Raw genomic sequence first — 23,678 nt, 5'->3', positions numbered from 1 at the left:
ATCCCTGTGAAAATCACTGATTTATTAGAAATGTTACCCCAGTTGCAGGTAGCATTAACACATGGGGCAAGCCTAAGAGGGGCAACTTCTAAGAAAGAGAAGGAAGGAGAAGCATAGATAGAAAACAATACCCTATTTACTATAGGAATGGGGAGAACACCAGCCATAGTAGAAATGGAGATATTAGGGTGTAAGCTTTCAAATACTATTATTGATGCAGGTTCTAATGTAAATATTTTATCTGAAGAAATGTAGAAGGAAATAGTAAAACCCACACTTTGGCCACCTACATGTCAACTAGTGGGAGTAGACCAACATGGAATTAAGACTATATGGACCCTGATGGGACAAAAAGTCATAGTTAGTACTCAACAATTTTTCCTTGATTTTATGGTTATTACTTTAGAGAAGACAGTGGATGGTTACAACAAAAGCCACCCATAATGGGAAACAAAACACTCTAACTATTGAATTAGAAGGAATAAAGTACATCATAGACCTAAAGAACTAGTCAGTAAGTTAGCATATGACATCAAACTCAGAGGGGGAAGACAATGAAGAACTAGATGAGGAAGAAGTGCTTAGGTTGGGGGAATGCTCAAATGATGAAACAAGTTCCCTTAATGGATTATTCCACTGGCAAATGGGAGACTATGGAGTTTTCCACATAGAATGTGATATGTTGGAAATACATGAATTTGAGTTGGAGGAAAGATGCCCGGAGGGGTATACAAATTAAGAAGAAGGTGCGACAACCCTTAGACTAGCACACATCTTTGAGAAAGAGGTGGAATATAAGAAGCCAAACTGGCCTCACACATTAATTCATAAGTACGAGCCCCAAAAGAAGGAACAAATTAGGGAAAGGGAGAATGCAAGTGCAAGAAGGACACAACTGTATAGGAAGGAAAAGACAAGTACATACAACTGTACAAAGGAGTTAGGTGTGGGTGCGGACAATCATACAAAGAACATAATAGAAGAAGGAGGTGGTCATACATCGAGAGGTACAAATGACCGTATGAGGAAGAAGGAAAAGGAGGCACGTATGGATGGTCGTACGAGAATAGAGGAGGCACATACTGACAGGAAGAGGGAGGTCACATAGGGGAGGACTATACGAGAGGCAAAAAGGGTCATACGAGGGAGTACAAGAGTAGTACAAAAAGTGATAGGGGTCGAATGGGCACAAACAACTATACATAGGCAAAAGGGAAAGACTGTGGTACATTTTGCCAAATTAGCAATACAAAAGAATCAACTTGTCATATGGAGAGTCACACTATTATATGAGCACAATCGTATGACTACTACCATACCCTCCTGGTAGTACAAAGTCATACACAGACAAACATTTTTGGGGAAGGACAAATTGTGGTTATCACAAAAAAGGTATTATTCTGAGGCATAAAATAATGTGTTGTCCACGCGGCAGGAGGAAATGGTTGGAGCATAGAGCCACTTCAAACACATTTAGAATTATGACACCACCACAAAATGGTGAAATTAAGCATGGGAAACCTGAGTAGAGGGAACATCATTGATTCCAAAAAGAAGAAACCAACAACACTAAAAGCTAAGGAGGAGGCAAGGAAGATGAAAAAGGGATAGGGTAAAATGACACAAAAGATCATTACTAAGAATACTTATTTTGAAAGTGTTAGGGGCAAAAAATGTCGCACTTGGTGGGAGCTAGAACAGACTACTTTTCAAAAAAAATGGAAGGCTAAGAAAGAGGTTGTGGAAGAAGCCTGAAGAATAGAAACAATTGACTTGGGAAATAGGATCACCGTAGTAGAGGAAAATAAGTTGGATGCCTTGCGGGTACTATAGGGAGTTCAAGCAAAATAATAGGTAGCTGGACATGACCTATAATGGCTCTAGGGAGCTCCAAGTATAGGGATGTCCTCTCAACCATCTTCTTCAAGTCTAGTTTTTGTTCTAGTGTGTTTAGTAGTCGTCTAGAAGATGACTTCTTCTTCTTTTTGTGGGGGGGCGGATATATGTAGTAGAGAATAAAGTAATATTGTATTTATCACTTTTTAAGCTTGAGTGGGTTGGGTAGTTAGGCGGTGAGGAAATGTGTTAGTTGGTTTTCCCATCCAACTGACCCTTTTATAAGAACTTGGAATATTGCTAACATACTCATGATATTTTGGTATGAATAAAGTAAATCATTCTCTTGCCGTTCTGATATTGTGGTAATTAGGAACATGCTATGTTATTACTCTGTAGGCATATATCTTGTTATCCTATGAATGTTAGTAGTATTTCCATTCTACACTCTTGCTACTTGGTTTGTAATATCTCCTTTGAGGGCTCTCTTGCATAATATGTGTCAGGTGGTATTAGAGTGAGTTTTTACTCCTTGTGGAGGCATGGGATCATGTAGAACCCAAATTGGATTGGTTTTCAAGTGGTATACCTAGTTTCTGATATAACTTACTAAGGTTTACAATTCTTGTGAGAACTATCATCAAGATGGTTTGTAGAAAAGGAAATGTAGATCCTAGTATCATGGATATGTTGAAACAAATTGTAGCTCGACTTGAAGTTTTTGACACACCCCAAAGAAGAGATATACCTAGTTGAAGAAGTAGTAGAACAAGTTCCTGATTTGGAACAAGGTGATGAAATATTATTGAGAGTTTTGATAAGAGTGAATGCTAAACCACATTTCAATCCTCCTAACTATCATAGTAATCTTGATGATGATGAGTTGTTGGATTAGATCTTTGAGAATATAAATTATTTTGAGTATGAGAGCATATTAGTTGATAAGAAAGTGAACATATATGCTACAAAGTTGAAATAGCATGCATCGCTTTGGTGGGAACATTTGCAGATTAATAGAAAGAGAAGATGAAAGGAAAATATCAAGACTTGGGATAATATGGTTGGTAAGTTGAAAGGTAAATTTATGGCTACTGGTCATCAAGTTAGTTTTTTGAAGAAAATACAAAATTTGAAGCAAAATGATATGACTATGAAAGAATATACTAAAGAATTCTACAAGCTAGATATCAGATTTAGACATGTTGATGATGAAGTATAAAAGGTTGTAAGGTACTTGAATGGTTTGAAGATTTATATACAAGATAAGATTAGCTTGGTAAAGATAGATTATGTGGAAGAAGCATAATATTTCACATTGAAAGAATAAGTAAAGTTGGCAAAAATACATGAACAAAGACATAGATGAAGAGATAGTATATTTTAGAGGAGTAGAGGTAGATCTTATGGTGAAAGTAATAGTTCTCAGGTGAACAATACAAACCATGACAGCAGTTAATGAAAATGGAAAGATGAAAGTTCATAGAGATAGAGGTGACTTTTCTAGGGGTAATCGAACTAATTGCTATAGGAATAATAATATTAAGAGTTAAGATATAACTTGGTTTAGAGCTACTTGTTTAAAATGTGGAGAAGAAGGTCACATAGTCTTTATGTATTAATTTTAACAAGAAGATAGGTAGTAGGTTTAGAAATGATTTGATATAGGAAGATACATTCACTACACCTAATGGGATTGAAGAAGGAGAAAGTCTGATGATGAGGATAACCTTTTGGAATGAAGAAATGGTTATAGATCCTATTTTGAGGAAAATTCTTTTGAAGACTACATATAAGGTCGCAAGAAAATATTGCAACGTAATTATTGATAGTGGAAGTCTAGATAATTTGGCATCAAAAAAATTGGTTACAAAATTGCAATTATAGAGATTGAAACACCCTAAGCATTATCAAATTGCATGGATGAAGGATAAGAATAAGTGAATGGTAAGTGAATAATGCTTTTTGAAACTCAAAATTAGAACCTACTATGATGAAGTCTTGTGTGATATCATGCCTATGGATTGTTGTCACATCTTGTTGGATAGACCTTGGTAGTATGATAGACAAGCTTTGCATGATGGTAGATTGAATCATTAGACCATTTGGGTTAATGGAAAAGGAAAATTTTTGTTTCCTTTGATAGAGAAACCCAATGATGATCATTGTACTAATGTTAGATTCTATTTGGTTGAACAAAATCAATTCATTAAGGATTTGAAGAAGAAAAGTATGTGTTTTGTCTTGATTCCTAGACAGATAGAAAAAAAGATTGAGAGTGAACAAGAACTTGAAATTGAATTATTATTATCATAATTTTGCGATATCATTTCATATAATGTACTTGATGGATTACCACTAGTTAGGACTATAAATCATTATATGGTTCTTTACCTAGATCTAGTTTGCCTAATAAGGAACCACACAAATTGACACCTGCAAAAAATGAAGAGTTGAAAAAACAAGTCCAAGAAATATTGAAAAAATGTTTGATCAGACAAAATTTGAGTCCTTGTATAGTACTAATAGTATTGGCACCTAAGAAGAATATAGAACAAAGAATACACACTGATCCTAGAGCTATAAATATGATTACAACAAAGGACAAATTTTGATTGCCTAAGATGGATGTCATTATGGATTATTTAAGTGGAGTAATGTATTTCACCAAGATTGACTTGAAGAGTAGCTATGATAAGATTGGAACTAGGGAAGGAGATGAATGGAAGACTACTTTTAAGATAAATGAAGGTTTCTATAAGTGGTTGGTTATGCCTTTTGGTTTGACTAATGTACCTAGTACTTTCATGAGGTTAATGAGTGAGGTTCTAAATAAATTCTTGGGTAAATTTTATTATTTACCTTGATGATGTATTGATATTCATTAAGCCCAAAGAAGATCATTTGATGCATATAAGACAAGTGTTACAAAGGCTTAAGGAAGAAAAGTTGTTGATTAACTTGAAGAAATGATCTTTTATCAAAGAAGAGATAGTGTATCTAGTTTTGTTATTTATACTGATGATTTGAAAATGAATCCTAATAAGGTAAAGGTAATTTTGGATTGGACTACACCTAAGAATGTTGGTGAAGGGATAGTTTATATAGAGAATTCATCAAAAAATTAAGTTTCGTTTGTAATATAATGACAAAGAAAATAAGAGGTGATAAAAGGAATTTAAGTGGACACATGGAAAAGATAAGATCTTTGAGACTTTGAAACAAAAGGTCATAAAATTACCTGTGTTAAGTGAGAAGTTAAATGATGGAAAGAAGGAATATTTTGTTTATGACCAAGAGTTTTATGCTATTGTACAAGATTTGAATAAATGGAGACATTATTTGATGCCTAAGAATTTTTTGTTGTATACTGATCATAAAGAATTGTAATATTTGGGTAGTCAGAGTAAGTTGAATCAAAGACATATGAAATGGGGTGAGTACTTACAAAATTTCACATTTGTATTGAAACATATGAGTGGTCAATCAAACAAAGTTGTAGATGCATTAAGTAGAAGAAGAAATTTTCTAGCAAAGGTGAAGGTTGAGGTACTTCGTTTTGATGATTTGAACACTTTGTATGAAACTAATGTTGATTTTGCAAAATCTTGGAAATCTTGTAAGACACCTATAACAGATAATAAAAGTAAGTGAGTTGATTATTTCATTCAGTAAGACATCATTCAAAGGAATTCAATTGTGTATACCTAGAGGATCAATGAGGGATAACATTATAAATGAGAAGCATATTGGATGACTTTCAAGACACTTTGGAATTGATAAGAAAATATATTTGATCCCTAAAAGATACTTTTGACTAAAGATATATAAGGGTATTCAAAAATTTGTGAGAAGTTGCAAAATGTGTCAAGTTGGAAAAGGAACAAGTCAAAATGTGGGATTGTACAAACCATTCTCTATTCCTTGGTAAACCTTGGGAAGACACCAATATGGATGCTATCCTTGGATTACCTAAAACTTAGAGAGGTAGTGATTTTGTATTTGTTATTTTTTATAAATTTTCTAACACGGCTCATTTATGTAGAAAGACATCAAATGCAATATATATAGTAGATTTTTTTTCTTCAAATAGATTGTGAGATTGCATGAATTGTCAAAGACTAGTATTTTTGATAAAGATACTAAGGTTACTAGTTATTGCAGGAGAACACTTTGGAAGAGATTGAATACTAAATTAAATTTAGTTCTACATTTTAGCCACATAATAAGGGATAGACTAACGTTGTGAATAGAAGCATGGATAACTTGTTGAGATTCTTAGCTGGAGACAAACTTGGAAATTAGGATTTGGTTTTGAAACAAGTAGAGATTGCATATAATAATTTGTAAGCATAAGTACTAAGAAAACACCTTTTGAGATTGCTATAGACATACATCCTAGAGGAGTTACTAAATTGTGAAATATTGATCATGAAGAAGGAAGAAGTGTTGAAGCAAAAGAATATGTTGATTTCATGAGGAATTTGCATGATGAAGTAAAATATAACTTGGAGCATACTAGTTAGAAGTATAAGGATAAAAATAATAAAGTGAAGAGAAATAAGGATTTTATAGTTGGTGATGAAGTAATATTTTATTTGGAAAATAGTATATTTTTTATTGGAACTTATAGCAAGTTGAAGATGAGAAAAATTTGGCCCTTGTCAGATCTATAAGAAATTTGATAGTGGCAATGCTTTTGATATCGAATTACTTGATGATATGAATATTTTATCGATATTCAATATTTCTAATATTTATGAGTATTATGAGTCTACTAATGAATCAGTTGATAAAATTAATTATCCTAAGAAGCAAGCAAATAAGATTGAGAGGATCTTGGATCCTAGAGTTAGTAAAAGTACTTGAGGAAAGGATTATATGGAGTATTTAGTTCAATGGAAAAATAATCTAGTTGAAGACAATACATGGATTTCTCAGTCTGAGTTGGATCTGTATGATTTTTTTAATTTTGTACAAGTTTCCTAATATGGACATCAATTTATATTTATTCTAGCTATCTGATGTAGGAGCAATTTGGGTTCATTGGTAATCTTGCAACATTTAAAAAGATTTGATATGTTTTCTAGTTTTAGTTATTTGATCGTGTGAACAATCTTGATGTTCTTATTTTCTTTTATCCATTAGCATGGATTCTTAGAATGGACCTATCATGGATCTTACACCTTTGATTGTGGTTCTTAATGTTTCATTGCTAGTATGTTCTCATTCAATCTTGCTTGTGATGTGTTCTTCATTATAACCTCGTATAACATGAGGAAATTTTCTTATGGAAATTTTGTGCATGCATGCAACCATTAGTGGATTTACATGTATGTTATTGGATCTCATGTAGACCTATTTCTAATATTTTTAATCTCTTCTTATGCTTGTTTGTGTGGTCATTGATTTCTCTCTTGGGATAGGACCAATATGTTGTAACACATTTCCTTATTTTGGAAATTGTAATTCTCTTAGCCAACCTATGTGTCTTGATGACTATATTATGCAATAAAATTGATGTCTACAGGTAGCACTCCTAGAAGATAAGATCTAGAGGTTAAGTTCTTAAGAAATCAAGCTTGCATGTTGGATGTCTATTATAATTGAATGTTGCAACTAGATAGGCCTTATTCTCAGCATATTGTAATAAAATTCCATTGGATTTCCATGAAATCAATCAAATTCTATTGTTTCCTATCTCTATTGTGTTGTGCTTCCATGTTCTTACTCTTTTTTCTTGGTTTGGGACATCTCCTTTCGGGATTCTCTTGCCTAGCATGCATCTAACCCTAAGACATACCCAACCAACCTTGGTGCAAAGCAATGCTCTACCACTGCTAATAGGTCCAAGAATAAAGATCTTGCCAAAAAACACCACTAGTATGGGGGAGAGAGAAGAAAACCCCAAACTCAAAACACATAACACATACCTTAATACTTCTTCCAATAACTCTGATAGCACCATGCATATATTCTACAATGTCAAAAAAATCCAAAATCATTTCCACTCCCTAAAATATTGGGGTGCCATTCCATTTACAAGTTGTCCAAAGTAGAAGGAGAGAAACCAAAAGTAGGCAAAACCACATCCAAATAAAAGAAACAAGGCTAGAATAATAGTCACAAAACAAGAAGCCACCACTAGCTTACTACATGTCACTTAGTCAGCGATTAAGGATGCACAAGCTAGGACAAAGCATACCCAAAAAAAATTGATCACCTACCAAGTCCATGTCACCCACAAGTGTGAAAAAGGTACAATACACAAATAGGGCAAAAGAAAACGTATAAGATTTGATATTAGAGCATGCAATTCTCAAAACATCCATAGGAGAGGTCAAACAATGTCATAGGAAAGAAATATGATGGAAGGGCACCACAAAAAGCCAAAAAGCCTGCCAAAGGATCTGAGTAAGTGCCAACACAAGCCAGGATACAAGAATCCAATGTATAAGACAATGACAAGTAGGTTGCAAAGCCCACAACTTGTAGTCAATACAAAAAAAAATTGCCAATAGGGAGCACATCACATAACAATAATGAGTAACTAGCACACCAACAAAGCCAATCTGAAAGGAGTGCCCACCAACAAAGTTCCATAGGACATATGAGACTAGTCAAACATGATAGAAACATGAAGAGGGGGTTGAAGGACTCCCACCACTATAAAAATAAAAACCAATGCCAAAGAATGGTGCTTCCCAACCAACTTCATTAGCTCTACTAAAAAGCAAAAAATTGAGAAGAAACCAAAGGAAATCCTTATCATGAAATAGTATTCCATTAAAGGTTAAAAACTAGTGCACTCCCAACTTGAGCACACAACCTAGGAGGATACAACATAGTAAGATCTATAAAGAAGAGTGCACACTTATGGATAGCATGAGTAAAATGAATCCAAGCCTTCAGGTAAGGAACAACTTTCCCCAAATGAACCAAATATAAAAAAATAGAGCAGAAGAAGCCATAGGAGCCAAGAAGACCCCAACCTCACAAACCTCAGAAGGAAACACAAAGTAGAAACATGCCTTTTTGAAGCCACTAGAACCATCATCATCATCAAAGCTCTCACTCTCAGAAAGCTCCAAACTTGAAAAACCCTTCTTGCTCCGATGCCTACTCCACAGCCATAAAATAATATTCAGGATGATACAATATTTGGAAATTTTTAAGAATTAAATATTTTTTATAGTCAATAGAAAAATATTAATTATTCCTTTGAACTCTTTCTTTGCAAGAAAAATATTTGAAATATGTTGAAAGATATAATTCTCAAGGCTCTTATTTTTAAATGGATTTGTAATTTTAATGGGCCCTTAGTTTGTCAGTGAAGTTGAATGGTTCTAAATGAGTCCACCTAGGATTAAGTCTTGTTGTGCATGTAATGTCTCAATATCATAAGATACAAGGTTAGTATTGTACATCAAGCCACTTTGGTGAAATAAAAATACCTTCATCCTTGAAACTTAGTAATAGAGGTCACCACTTATGCTCTTATAATAAACAAGGGACACATAGCATTTAGTTCCTACCAAAGTAGAAGTTTAATACAAGCTTGTAGTTAAAGAACAACGATGATGCGATTATTTGAAATTAAAGAGTATATAAAATGGGTGTATGCTAAAGGAACATTGTTGTTGAATTTTTTTAGACTTTAAAACAAATCGATTAGAAATAAATCATGTAATGCCTACCCCTAGTTAACTATTTATGTCATATTGCCGAACTCTTTTAGGCCATTTTTTTATGATTAGTGGTACTTCATTACTAGATTTGATTAGATGCTATTTCATGTTCAGTTATATATGTGTTAAGTGAGTTAGTTATTTCATGTGTTCATCATTATTTTGATGATGATGCCAATATACAGTGATTTCAATTATATCATGATGTTAGTTAGATGAATGATTTATATGCAGTTTCTATGGTTACTTACCCCATACTTGCATGTGTATGGTGTACTTGTATGTTTTACTTTATGGATGACATTTCTGATGTGGTTGAGGGAGGGAGTCGTAGTCACCTACTAGTCAAGACCTACATGATGCACCACTTCCCACCATTGCCTATTTAGTTTAGAATTATATATGTATGAATATGCTCAAATTTTATGCAAATTATCGGTACTGGGATTCAACTTCCTTGAATTGCCAAGATGAGTGTGCCCTATCACAGTATCTCAATGGTAAAAGAGGGGAATTAATTCTTGAGTCCAAATCCTAACCTTAAGCCAATTATCCTAGAAAGTAGGACAAGTATTTGAGTTGTTTACCCTTCTGAATTCGTCCAGTGATGTGAATTTGTGATTTTGACCCTTGAGTTTGATCTAGTATTCTATACTTTATAATGGGTTTTTGTATTTAGTCTTGCGGGTCTGTTGTGATTTTCAATTATAATTAAATCAAACTAAAAGATAATTTAATGAAAATTTTATTAAAAAAATTCAATATTTAATTAATTGAGAAATCAATTAAATAAAAGAATTAAAATTTTAAAGATTTAATTAAAGTTATAATTTTTGCATAATTATATTTATTTAATTTAATAATAATTTATTTAAGAATTTTAGTTTAATAATAAACTCTAAATAATATTATTAGTTGAATTAATAAATATATTATTGAAAAAAAATCTCGTGATTAATTAAAGAAAGAAAGGAATTGATTTAATAAAGTTATTGTAATTAAATTGCAAAAAGGTTGCACATGAAAATTAAAATATAATAAAATAATTAAGAAAAAGGTTTCACGTGATTGCAAAATTGAAGCCCTAATTTGGGGAAAGCTCTTTATTAAGAAATCATAGCTCATTTCTCCACACACAGGTTTGAAGGAGCCAATTTCTGAGAAGAAGGATTCAAAAGAAAAGGAAAATTCTTGAGAGTTCTATGCATTCGATTGTTTAGCATCAGATCCGAGTAGGATCTTGTGAGTTTTGTGTAGTAGTTTCTTCTTTTGAATTCTCTTTCTTCTCCAATGTTTGTTGTGAATCTGTATCCAAATTTGATTGGGTTGAAACCCTTGTTCGTGAATCTATTGTTCTCTGTTTTCTAAGTTGTGTGTGAATGAATTTCATCTTTTTTTAAACCCTCGTTTGTTAATTTGAGGATTCGTATTTGGATTGTTTACGAAATCAGGTTATGGGCTTAGCAAAGAAAACTTAGAATTGTTAATTTATTAAAAAAGATTATACCAAAATTACCACAGTAAATAAATTACTGTGGTACTATTTATATCAAAAATGGTAATTATATTTTGGTTTTTTTAATAAAATAAAATATTTTATAAAATTAAAATATGATATTATTGCGGTGGGGGAGGGGCTTTTATGTTGTTTGGAGGTATTAAAAAAATAATAAATAACATTTTGGTGGGCGGAGGCCAATGCCCCCCCCCCCTTCATCCTCCCATTTTCCAAATTCCTAGCGTCCTTCTTGGATAACCGCATGTAGCCAGCCTTATGTATAGGTTGGCGGGCCTTAAAACACATTATTATTATTTTTAATGGTTTTTTTAAAAGTAATTTAAAATTATTAAATTTTATAATTTAATAACTTTTTAATTCTAGTTATTTTTAATTGTTCTTAAACTAATACAATTATAATTAATTAAATTAAAATATATAATAATATTAAATTATTTTATATTATTTTATTATTATAGTAATGGTGATTATAAATAAATTAAAATTATATGTTAGTTATTAAATTATGAGTTTTTGGAAATGGGTTTATGTTTTAAACCTATAAGATTATAATTGAATTATTTATTTTAAATCTAATGTTGATTTAATTAAATAATCATTGATTTGTAGAAATGGGAAAATTGTAAACTTTGATAAATCTGAGACTTTTGAAAGAAACAAAAAACTTGAACCTGACATTTAAACAAACTCTATGAGACCGCGCTGCATGATGTACGTTTTCTTTATGTTGGGTATGGGGTTGACTTAAAGTGTTGACCAATTTTGGATGTCTACCAGAGGCTTGGGGGTTTTGTTCTATGGTGATGTTATGTATATGATCTTTTATATCTGACCATGGTGATGTGTCACATATTTTCTATGATGAGTTTTGGACCAGTTGTTTTTAGTGCTTTCCAATTGCTTGTATAGAACTTAGGTGATTATTGAGATTTTCTTTCTGTGACCTTTGAGTTTTTGATCAGTTATCTTTTGGTGCTTTCCAGTTGCTTGTATGGGACTAAGGTGATTATTGTGATTGGTTTTTAGGTGCTTTCTAGTTTCTTGTAAAGGACTAAGGTGAATACTATGTTTTATCTAGAGGTGCTTTCTAGTTGCTTGTAAAGGACTGAGGTGAAAACTATGATTCTATGATTTATACTTTTTATGAGCCTAGGGAAGGTAATCTATGTGTACGTTGGGAAGTGGCTTGCAATGGAGGTCAGATCCCTAAGAGGCTACTTGTGTAACCCATTGCAAGTTGTTTTAATAAGTGATAACATTACATTAAATGAGAGTAAAATGAATTAATAAGAGCCATTGCTTTTCCTCACCCATGCCTCAAGTGCTAGTATAGGCTAGGATGGGAGTAGAGAGTGATGGCATGAAGAAATAGATGCCTTTTTCACCCTTTTTGTGAACATTTGTCTATAACATATTGAACTTTATCATCCTTTAAGTATAGTATTTCAAACTTTTGATGTATAAAGTATGAACATATGGCATAAGAATGATGATCGAAATTATATCTAAAAAAGGGTTCTTTTGTGGTAAAAATCTTTCTTCATGAATGTTTGACATGGGTAGATCTTCCTGCAGCTGAAGGGATTGCAAAAATTGTTAGTTGAATAATTAATGCTTTTTCTTTATAAATTAATACATATCAATAAATGTCTGTAAGAAGTTTTGTGTGCATTTAATGTTCGTAGGTAAGCTAGAATCAATCAAACAATTGCAGAGGATTAGCCTGAGGAATCATTGGTATTAAAGAGAAATATTATGGCACCGTTGCAACTAGGAACTTGGTGGCAAAGTCAAAAGGGACCTGTTTTAATAAATAACAAGCAGGACTTGATAAAGCAGCTAAGTGGGAAAGCAAGCATCAAAGTGATCAGTTGAACATGCAAAGAACTGTTACATGATACTTGGATTCTTGGAAGCTATTTAAGTTAGATAAAAGAGTAGATCTAACATCCGCTATGCTCTATATTTATGTGAATTTAAGGAGATAACTAATGTCTTTATGATTGCATGCTTGCATAAGTCTTGAACTGTAACTGACTATCCTTCATGAGGAAGTCATAATTGTAGGAGTATGTTATTTCCTTCCTTTTAAATAAGACCTTGTCTATATCTACAAGGTTAGGTAGTAAGCAGATTGATAGAGTTGATAGAATCTTGTTTTTGAAGCAATTGTAATACTGCATAGTTGAATGAATACATGACTTTGTTGAGTTTCTACGCTTTCGTCTGAGTTAATCTTTTCTTCATTCTTTCATGGGGGCCCACGCGGAAGGTGGAGTTTACTTTAGTAATTAGAAGTAAAACTTGATTTTCTAAGATAGGTTTAGAACTGTTGTTCTTGTAACCACTGGAAACAGAACCAGCCATTGTTCCTGTAGCAGTAGGTACATAGATGCATGGTTAAGTAATTAGAATTTCCTTCCAAGAATTTGATAGTTGTCTTTCCTTTTGATAAATTAGATTTCCTTAATGGTTATTGCATTCAAAATAGTACTGACTTTTAGCGAAAACTAGAGCATATACTTTGTAGACATCATCTCAAGTTCATGCTCCCAAATTGATATTTAATAAAGATCAACATAGTACTTTGGTAGTAAGGGATGTCCAATCCTATAGCTAAAAAGGTGTTATATTGTCTTGAATGAGAGGATGCTTGGTTGTAACCTTTCTATATTAGTATGCCTTGTTTGTACGAAAGGATATTGGTTCTACATAGAGACACTAGGGGGGTGGAGTCCAGAGAGGCTACTAGAGTAACCTTAGAGTTGGCTCATGCGATGTCACTTGCCCACTTACGTAGTAGATTTCGTCATTGTTACCTTTGGGATTAGATGATACTTGTATCTTGATGGCTTTGAGATAGTTTTCTTTTAGGTGTTTTCTTGACCTAGATGTTGGTTATGACTTGTGGATTGATATCCATATGGGACTTGAGAAGTTACCTCCTCAACATAGTGGAAGTGGGCCATTTAGGTTCTACGACATCTAGTGATAATGTATTTATCTTATACCATTGAGATTCGGCAACTGGATGTCATTGCTAGATGTCCTTATGCAGATTATCCTTTATTTCTTTTCTTGTATCTTTGTTGGATGATTATATTCTATTATACTATATTTGTTTATTAGAGATCTTATGAGATGATGTATTTCTTTGATGATGTATGTTCTTTGAGCTTTTCATACCCTATGACTTGTATAGTGGATGATTATGCATTCTACTTACGCCAAGTGGCATCTTATGTAATTATATACTATTTAATTGGATTCATACTTGTGATTATTCCATGGTGTGTATTTTGGTTATGTGTTAGATTTAATATTAATAAAACTTATACATGTGATTCAATGTCATGGGACCCTTAAGAGATGTAATTTGTTTGTGTAATACTTATGCATGTGTGTATGTTAATTACTTCTACTATGTTATTGAATGTTATTATCTTTAAAAAAAATGTTTGGAAAACTTAGTGAAACTTTAGGTTAATTTCTTTTGAGTTCCTTGGAGGGGCATTACATCTAGTATCAGAGCCCATGTTTCTACATTGGGAGCTTTGGGTATATTGGAACGCCACTAGTTGACAACTAGTTGAACTAAAAAAAAACTTAAATAGTTGTATATATCTATTACAACTTGAACACTTGAAAACTTCAAACTTGATACTTGAAATATAGAAAAAGGAAAAACTTGAATTAATCTTGAGATTGGATTTCAGACATTTTTTCTTATGATTATGCTTTATGGTGGTTTACCTTTGTTGACTTGTGAGCATTGTTGTTGTTCTTGCTTGGGTGTTGTAGTAGGATGGTATCTGGGATGAGATCTTCAGTGAGAGGTCATAACTCAAGCCATGGTAGAGGTCATGGGTGAGGCATAAACATTAGTGTGCATGAGTTTGGCCATGAGAGTCCTATTTAAGAGGGGAACATGGAGGAACACCATGGAGAGCACCAGGATGATTCATGGGAGGTTGACCTGAGGTAGATGATGAGGACCATTATGGGGCTTCTACCTCATCTTTGGGGTGTTGATCATGAGGGGTCAAATCATGCAAGGAATGAGGAGAGGCATAGGTCCAGGAGTCCTCAGAGAGATCTTCATGGTGATAGATAGAGGTTAGTTTAGGACGCTCAGATGAAGGACCTTCAAAGGTCCAAGATCAAACCTTTCAATGGGTTGGGTTCAAGATATGTGGCAAAGCAGTGAAGTAGTGACTAATTGCTTTAGATAGATATTTTTCTATGCAGGACTTTGACCCTAATGTCAAAGTGAGATTTGTCATCACCAATCTAGAGCTCTTTGGGGCTAAATGGTGGAACATCGAGTAGAAGAAACTGTGTGTGAACATGAACACCATTACATGGGAGTTATTTCTTGAGAACTTTCATGAATGCTTCCTACTAGAGGAATGACACAAGCAGAGGGCAGATGGGTTCCATAGTTTGAGGCAGTATACTATGATTGTGGCTGAGTATGAGCAAAAATTTGAAGAGCTCATGCCTTGTGCAAGGGTTAGTGGCAGTTCACCACTGATGGTTCAACATTTCATTCGGGGTCTAAGCAACCATCTTATTGGGGGTGTAAAGGTTTTCCAACATAAAACCCTTAAGGATGCAATACATCAGGCTATCCTTGTAGAGAAAAATGTCACCTTAGGACATGGTGGTTTGTGGGAACACCTGCAGCATCAGGGTCCAAAGGTAACCAGGTAGTGGGTAGTAGTAGGAAGCGTCCTTCTTTTGGAGGAAATCAACAACAGTAGCAAGGAGGATCTTATCCTCTAGCATAGAGTGGTGATGGTGGTTCACACTCTAGAGATTCATAGTAATCTCAGTGTAGTAAGCACAGCCAGTTTGACCAGCCATAACAAAGTACTCCTTCTTATGCTAGTGGGGGTAGTTTTTAGCCGTCTAGTGCACCTAGAGTGTAGAGGAGTTTCAACAGAGAGTGCTTTCATGCTGACAATGTGGACACAAGTCATCCCATTATCCTTAATGGAAATCATAGTTCTCAAATCAGAGATCTACAACTTCAGAACTCATGGTTGGAGATATAGTTAAATCTCAGAGGGTGTTTTCAGTGGATTCTTATCCTCCTACAGGGGGAAAGGGTCCAATGGGACCCACATAGTGAGTGCTAGAGTTTTTATCTTTCTTATAGGCTTCTAGGAGTAAACCTAAGTCTAGGGGGTGGATGTAATGCCTAATCTTAGTTGACTTTTCATGTTGTATTGCTGAACTCTTTTAGGCCATTTTTATGATTATGTTTTATGATTAGTGGTACTTCATTACTAGATTTGATTATATGCTATTTCATTTTCAGTTATATATGTGTTGAGTTAGTTATTTCATGTGTTCATGATTATATCAATGATGATGCTAGTGTACAATGATTTCAGTTATTCCATGATGTTAGTTAGATGAATGATTTATATGCAGTTTATATGGTTACTTACCCCATACTTGCATGTGTATGGTGTACTTGTATGTTTTACTTTATGTATGACGTTTCTAATGTGGTTGAGGTAGGGAGTCGTAGTCACCTACTAGTCAAGATCTACATGATGTACCACTTCCTGCCATTGCCTATTTAGTTTAGAATTATATATGTATGTACATGCTCATATTTTATGCAGATTGCAGGTATCAGGCATCAACTTCCCTAAATTGCTAAGATGAGTGTGTCCTATCGTAGTATCTCAATGGTAAAAGAGGAGCGATAATTTTTGAATCCAAATCCTAACCCTAAGCCAATTGTTGTAGAAAGTAGGACAAGTATCTAAGTTGTTTACCCTTCCGAATACGTCTAGTGATGTGAATTCGTGATTTTAACCCTCAAGTTTGATCTAGTATTCTATACTTTATAATGGGTTTTCGTATTTAGTCTTGCGGGTCTATTGTGATTTTTAGTTATAATTAAATCAAACTAAAAGATAATTTAATGAAAATTTTATAAAGAAAATTTAATATTTAATTATATTTAATTATATTTAATTAATTGAGAAATTAATTAAATAAAATAATTCAAATTTTTAAGATTTAGTTGAAGTTCTAATTTTGGTGTAATTATATTTATTTAATTTAATAATAATTTATTTAGGAGTTTCAATTTAATAATAAAATCTAAATAATATTATTAGTTGAATTAATAAATATATTATTAAAAATCATTTTGTGATTAATTAAAGAGAAAGCGATTGATTTAATAAAGTTATTTTAATTAAATTGCAAAAAGGTTGCACATGAAAATTAAAATATAATAAAATAATTAAGGAAAGGTTTCGCGTTATTGCAAAATCGAAGCCCAAATTTGGGGAAGTTCTTTATTAAGAAATCAGAGCTCATTTTTCCACACATAGGTTTGGAGGAGCCAATTTCTGAGAAGAGGGTTTTGAAAGAAAAGGAAAATTCTTACGAGTTATGGGCATTCGATTGTTTATCATTAGATCTAGGTAGGATCTTGTGGGTTTTGCGCAATAATTTCTTCTTTTGAATTCTCTGTCTTATCTGTGTTTGTTGTGGATTTGTATCCAGATTTGATTGGGTTGAAAACCTTGTTTATGAATCTATTGTTCTTTGTTTTTTAAGATGTCCGTGAATGAATTTCATCTTTTTTGAAACCCTTGTTTGTTAATTTGAGGATTCGTATTTGGATTTTAAGAAATTAGGTTATGGCTTTAGAAAAGAAAACCCAAAATTTTTCATTTATTTCGGCTATTTATCCTAGGTTTTATATTAGATCTATGGTGAAATTTTGATTTAAAAAAAATATTATATAAAAATTACCACAAGAAATATACTACTATAGTAATATTTTTATTAAAAATGGTAATTGTATTATGGTTTTGTTTGTATTATTTTTCTTTAAAAAATTTTTTTTATAAAAAATAAAATATGATATTATTGCGGGGGTGGGGGGGGTGGGGGGTAGGTGGGAGGGGCTTTTATGTTATTTGGAGGCATTAAAAAAATAATAAATAAAATTTTGGTGGGCGGGGGTCACCACCCCCCCCCCCACCCCCCTTTCCTCCTCCTATTTTCCAAACTCTCGGTGGCCTTCTTGGATACGCGCATGCAACAAGTACTGCTGACATAGTATCTTACTGCTACGACAACCTTATGTACAGGTTAGCAGGCCTTACAACACGTTTTTATAATTATTATTTTTAAAAGTAATTTAAAATTATTAAATTTGATAATTTAATAAATTTTTAATTATAGTTATTTTTAATTATTAAACTAATTCAATGTCAATTAATTAAATTAAAAGGTATCATAATATTAAATTAGTTACTATTATTTATAATTATAGTAATGGTGATTATTAATAATTTAAAATTATTTATTAATAGTTAATAATAATTATTTTAATAGTTAATATTAATTATTTAAATTTTTAATTTGAATTTAAATTATATGTTAGTTATTAAATTACGAGTTTTTGGAAATTGGTTTCTATTTTAAACCAATAAGATTATAATTGAATTATTTATTTTAAATCTAATGTTGATTTAATTAAATAATCATTGATTGGTAAAAAGGGGAAAATTGTAAACTTTGACAAATCGGATACTTTTGAAAGAAACGAAAAAATTGAACCTGACATTTAAACAAAATCTATGAGACCACACTGTATGATGTACATTTTCTTTGTGTTGGGTTTGGGATTGACTTAGAGTGCTAACTAGTTTTGGATGTCTACCAGAGGCTTGGGGGTTTTGTTCTATGATGATGTTATGTATATGATCTTTTATACCCAACCATGGTGATGTGTCACGTATTTTCTATGATGAGTTTTGGATCAATTATTGTTAGTGCTTTCCAATTGCTTGTATAGAATTGAGGTGATTATTGAGACTTTCTTGTTGTAACCTTTGAGTTTTCGATTGGTTATCTTTTGGTGCTTTCTAGTTGCTTGTATGGGACTAAGGTAATTATTGTAATTGGTTTTTAGATGCTTTCTAGCTGCTTGTAAAGAACTAAGGTGAATATTTTGTTTTATCTATAGGTGTTTTTCAGTTGCTTGTAAAGGACTGAGGTGAAAACTATGATTCTATGATTTATACTTTTTATGAGCCTAGTGTAGGTAATCTATGTGTACATTGGGAAGTGACTTGCAATGGAGCCTGGAGCCCTAAGAGGCTGCCTAGGTAACCCATTGTAAGTTATTTTAATAAGTGATAACATTACATTAAATGAGAGTAAAATGAATTAATAAGAGTCATTTTTTTTCCTCACCCATGCCTTGACTGCTAGTATAAACTAGGATGGGAGTAGAGAGGATGCTTGTTTGTGACCTTTCTTCGTTAGTATGCCTTGTTTGTATGAAAGGATACTGGTGCTGCATACAGACACTAGGGGGCTAGAGTCTAGAGAGATTGCTGGGGTAACCCTAGAGTTGGCTCATGCAATGTCACTTGCCCACTTACATAGTAGATTGCCTACCTATCATTGTTGCCTCTAGGATTAGATGATACTTGTGTCTCGGTACCTTTGAGATAGTTTTTTTTAGATGTTTCCTTGACCTAGATGTTGGCTATGACTTGTGGATTGAAATTCGAATGGGACTTGAGACTATCTCCTTAGCATGGTGAGAGTGGGCCATCCAGGTTCCACGAGGTCGAGTGGTAGTGCATTTTTCTTATACCATTAAGATCTGACAATTGGATGTCCTTGTGTAGATGATCCTTTCTTTCTTTTCTTGTATCTCTATTGGATGATTATATTATATTATATTTTATTTCTTTATCAAAGATCTTACGAGATGATGTATTTCTTTGATGATATATATTCTTTTAGCTTTTCATACCTTGTGACTTGTATAGTGGATGATTATGCATTCCAGTTATGCCAAGTGGCATCTTATGTAATTGTATATTATTTAATTGGATTCGTACTTGTGATTATTCCATGATGTGGATTTTGGTTATGTGTTAGATTTAATATTAATAAAACTTATACATGTAATTCAATGTCATGGGACCCTTACGAGATGTAATTTGTTTGTGTAATGCTTATGCATGTGTATATGTTAATTGGTTCTGCTATGTTATTGAATGTTATTATCTTTAAAAAAAATGTTTGGCAAACTTAGTGAAACTTTAGGTTAATTTTTTTTGGGTTCCTTGGTGGGGCGTTACAAATCCCATAAAACAATCTGAAGATTATATTTTAATTAAAAACCCAAAACCAAATAGAATCAAGATTGCAATGTGTTCTCGTAAACTACAAAATAAACTGTAGGTGTCTTAACATTTGTACCATCATAGGCATATTTAATCACATTTCTCAATTTATGTTATAGAAACATGTTGTCACTGAGGGAAATTGGTAGATGAACTTCAACAAAACTAATGAATATAGTTTGAGCACATTGACTATTCATATCATTTTAATTCTAAAACATTATAGCTAAAGGATTTGATCAATACAAATCCACAAAACCCAAAGAACACCTACATGAAAAGAACCTGGCATAGAGAAGCAAAGACAAAGAGAAGGCAAGGGTTTGGTTGTAAAAATATGAAAAGATTATATTCCCAGAATAATGAATTATTACAAAGAGATCAATCCTTATAAAGGAGATCAAAGAAACCCTAATAAGGAAACCCTAAGAGGTAATTGGCATTTAATAATTAATATTTAGTTATGAAATGGAAATGCATGTGCATAAAGTGAAATATTAAGAAGGCAATAAAGGGAATTTAATAAATGAAATGAAATTAATCATTTATTCTTACAGCCCCCCTTAAGATGAGCAACAATGTAGCTACAAACAATGCATAAAAAGAAAGGAAACTACAAAGATGAAACCATAAATGGGTCTCGACAACATGGCCTGATGAGGTACCAAATCACAATCAAATATCTATGAAATAGAGAAATAGAGAAAACCTAGTGGGAAAAAACCCTACTCCAAAAAGAGATAGAAATAAAAGTACAAATGATATGTCTTAAGAGACTCTCTCAAAACCATAAGTACAATGAAATCCACCATGATAAAGGATCGAGACTCCATAGCTCCCCCAGAATGGTAGAACTCTTGTGTTAATGAACAGGCCAATGTGGCTCCAATATGAAAGAAACAAAAGCACTGGACAAGGAGGATGAAACCCCTAAATGTATGGTGAAGCTAGAAGTCCTAGTTGATGCTCAAAGAAGAATGCATAAGAATCCTGGAATGGAATCTCAAATGGAGGTGGGATAATAGGTGTGTTGAGTCTATCATATGAGAGGAGATGTATGTCCTCTGATATATCCTCAACAAATGCATTAGGTGGCTCGATGAACAGAGCTACACTGTGAGGCAATGTTGAAGAGTAATCCTATGCAATAGATAGAATCTGAACAAGAGGTGGAGGTGTAGAAGCCACAACAGTGGTCTCAAGAACAACATATAATTACAAGTGACTCAACTTTACCTCAGTAGTCTCTCATGAAGGAGAGTAAGTCTCTGATAGCGGAGATGGTGGACCAAAATGAGAGAAAGTGTATAAGTGGGAAGAATGATCAACAATCTTTGTAGCAACAATATTTCTTGTCTCACTATCTTTGATGTGCACTAAATCTTGTGCTAACTCAACTATCTTCCTTGTCCCATTGTGTGTAATCTAATAAGTAGAGAGAAGGTTAGAGGAAAAAGATGGAACACATAGTATATCATGAAATGTACCATCATCAATGTCAATAGAACCTTTCCCACATACAGTCATAACAATGTTGTTCCCCATCAAAATGTGTGGACTAGGAGAAGCCTCAAAAGAAGAGAACAAATCATGAGAAGATGTCATATGGTGTGAAGCACCTAAATCTAGTAACCATCTAGAAGAATGTGGAGTAGTAGTTGCACATAATGCATGACCCTTTCCTATACATTAACCATCTGACTGAAATGAGGATGAAGAAGAAGATCTGTGAGAAGTAGAAGGAATATCGATGTTGCTCTTCTGAAGGAGAGTTGTCAAATCTAAAACCTACTTGGCATAGCCATCTAACTTCTTCTCATAGAAATGTGACTCATCATGATTGGACTTTTAAAATAAGAACAATTTAGTCTATCTAGGTTTGATTTATCCCCCTTTGGAGGAGGTGGTCCTAATAAGATGTGAGGGCTAGAATCAATTTGACACTTTGTAGGATGTGACTTTTGTTTCTTCTCCTTCTTTCCAAAAGATGTTTGAGCTACCAATGCATAAGTTTGTGAGACTATAAGAGAATCCAACTAAGAGATCTTAGCTTTCTCTCAAGTCAAACAATCTCAAAAAACCTCAAAGGATGGCATGGTAAATCTAGTACCCAAAGCATCCATGGTGGAATGGAAGGTAAGGCACAAATTTGAAAGTTTCCATGAAGCTTAGAAAGAATCAGATAAATGCACTCAATGTCAGTCTTGATCTTCCCACAATCTTGGAATAAATATCTATGTTGTTTGAACTTCATCAAGAAGTCCTCAATGGAAGGAAAAGAATCTAGTACAAGAGAGGTATGCTCTGCCTCAATCTAAAGTGCCTTGAACTCATTCACTATACCAAACAAGTTGGTAAGATTGGTCCACATAGCTAGAGGGGTATTGCACCATCAAAATAAAATTATAGACTACCAGATACCTATAAAGAAATTAACCCCATTGCCTCATCCATCTTGTTCCTATGTTGAATGACCTCTAAAAGCCTATGTAAAACTGGTTGCACTGCATCTAAAAAAGACCGCAACCCTTTTGATCAGAGAAGTCATGTCATCGGGGATTTTCATGTGTGATAGTTATGAGGGGTCAAAAGTTCTAGACAAAAAGAGGTCTCAAGCATGTTTTAGAAGTTGTTTGATTTTTTTGAATAGTTATAGTTTACTAATGTAAATGAGAGAAACAATAATATAAAACACCCCCCACAATGCAAAAAACTGAACCTCAAATCCCAGAAAGAATGTGTATACAAGAAAAGAGAAAACAAATTTAGTTTGAGAAACACATGTACCTTTGAAAAATATTGATGAAAATAACGGAGAATCTGGAAATTGCTCGAGAAGAGCTTTTCAATGCTTCTTTTGGATCGAAAAATGAAGCTAAAACAAGCAAGTTATGTCCCCCAAAATGCAAAAAGGATTATCAGACTTTGATTGAATAAAAATGAAACTAAACAACGTCAAAAGTCCAAATAACATATAGCATCATGATGGGCTTAGAAAGAGTTGCATTGGGATGCATGCTAAGGTTGTATGACCTTGGTATGCAAAACAATTTTCTTCCTTGATCAATGCTGTCCAAAATTGACAAATTTTATTAAAATAAGGGTTTTGATGTGCTCTGAATCTGATGGTGATGTTCATTGAGACTCAAAGAGCTCTGATTTTTAGAGATCCCTTAGTTTGACAAAAAATACTGAAAAATACTAGAATTGATCAAACAAACCCTCATTCCCGCTTTCTTCAAAAACCTAAAAAAGCTACAACAGATTCAACTTTGATACCATGAAGGATTTGAGCAATACAATTCTACAAAACTTGAAGAACACCTACATGCAAGAACTTATCACAAAGGAGCAAAGAAAAAGAGAAGGAAAGGGTTTGGCTCTGAACATTTGAAAAGATTGTATTTCTAGAATAATGAATTATTATAAAGAGATCAATCCTTATAAAGGAGA

This window comes from Cupressus sempervirens, chromosome 5 (assembly GCF_028749045.1).
Source record: "Cupressus sempervirens isolate cs-2001-9-10 chromosome 5, ASM2874904v1, whole genome shotgun sequence".
NCBI classification, from domain to species: Eukaryota; Viridiplantae; Streptophyta; class Pinopsida; order Cupressales; family Cupressaceae; genus Cupressus; species Cupressus sempervirens.
This window is presented reverse-complemented; position numbering follows the sequence as displayed.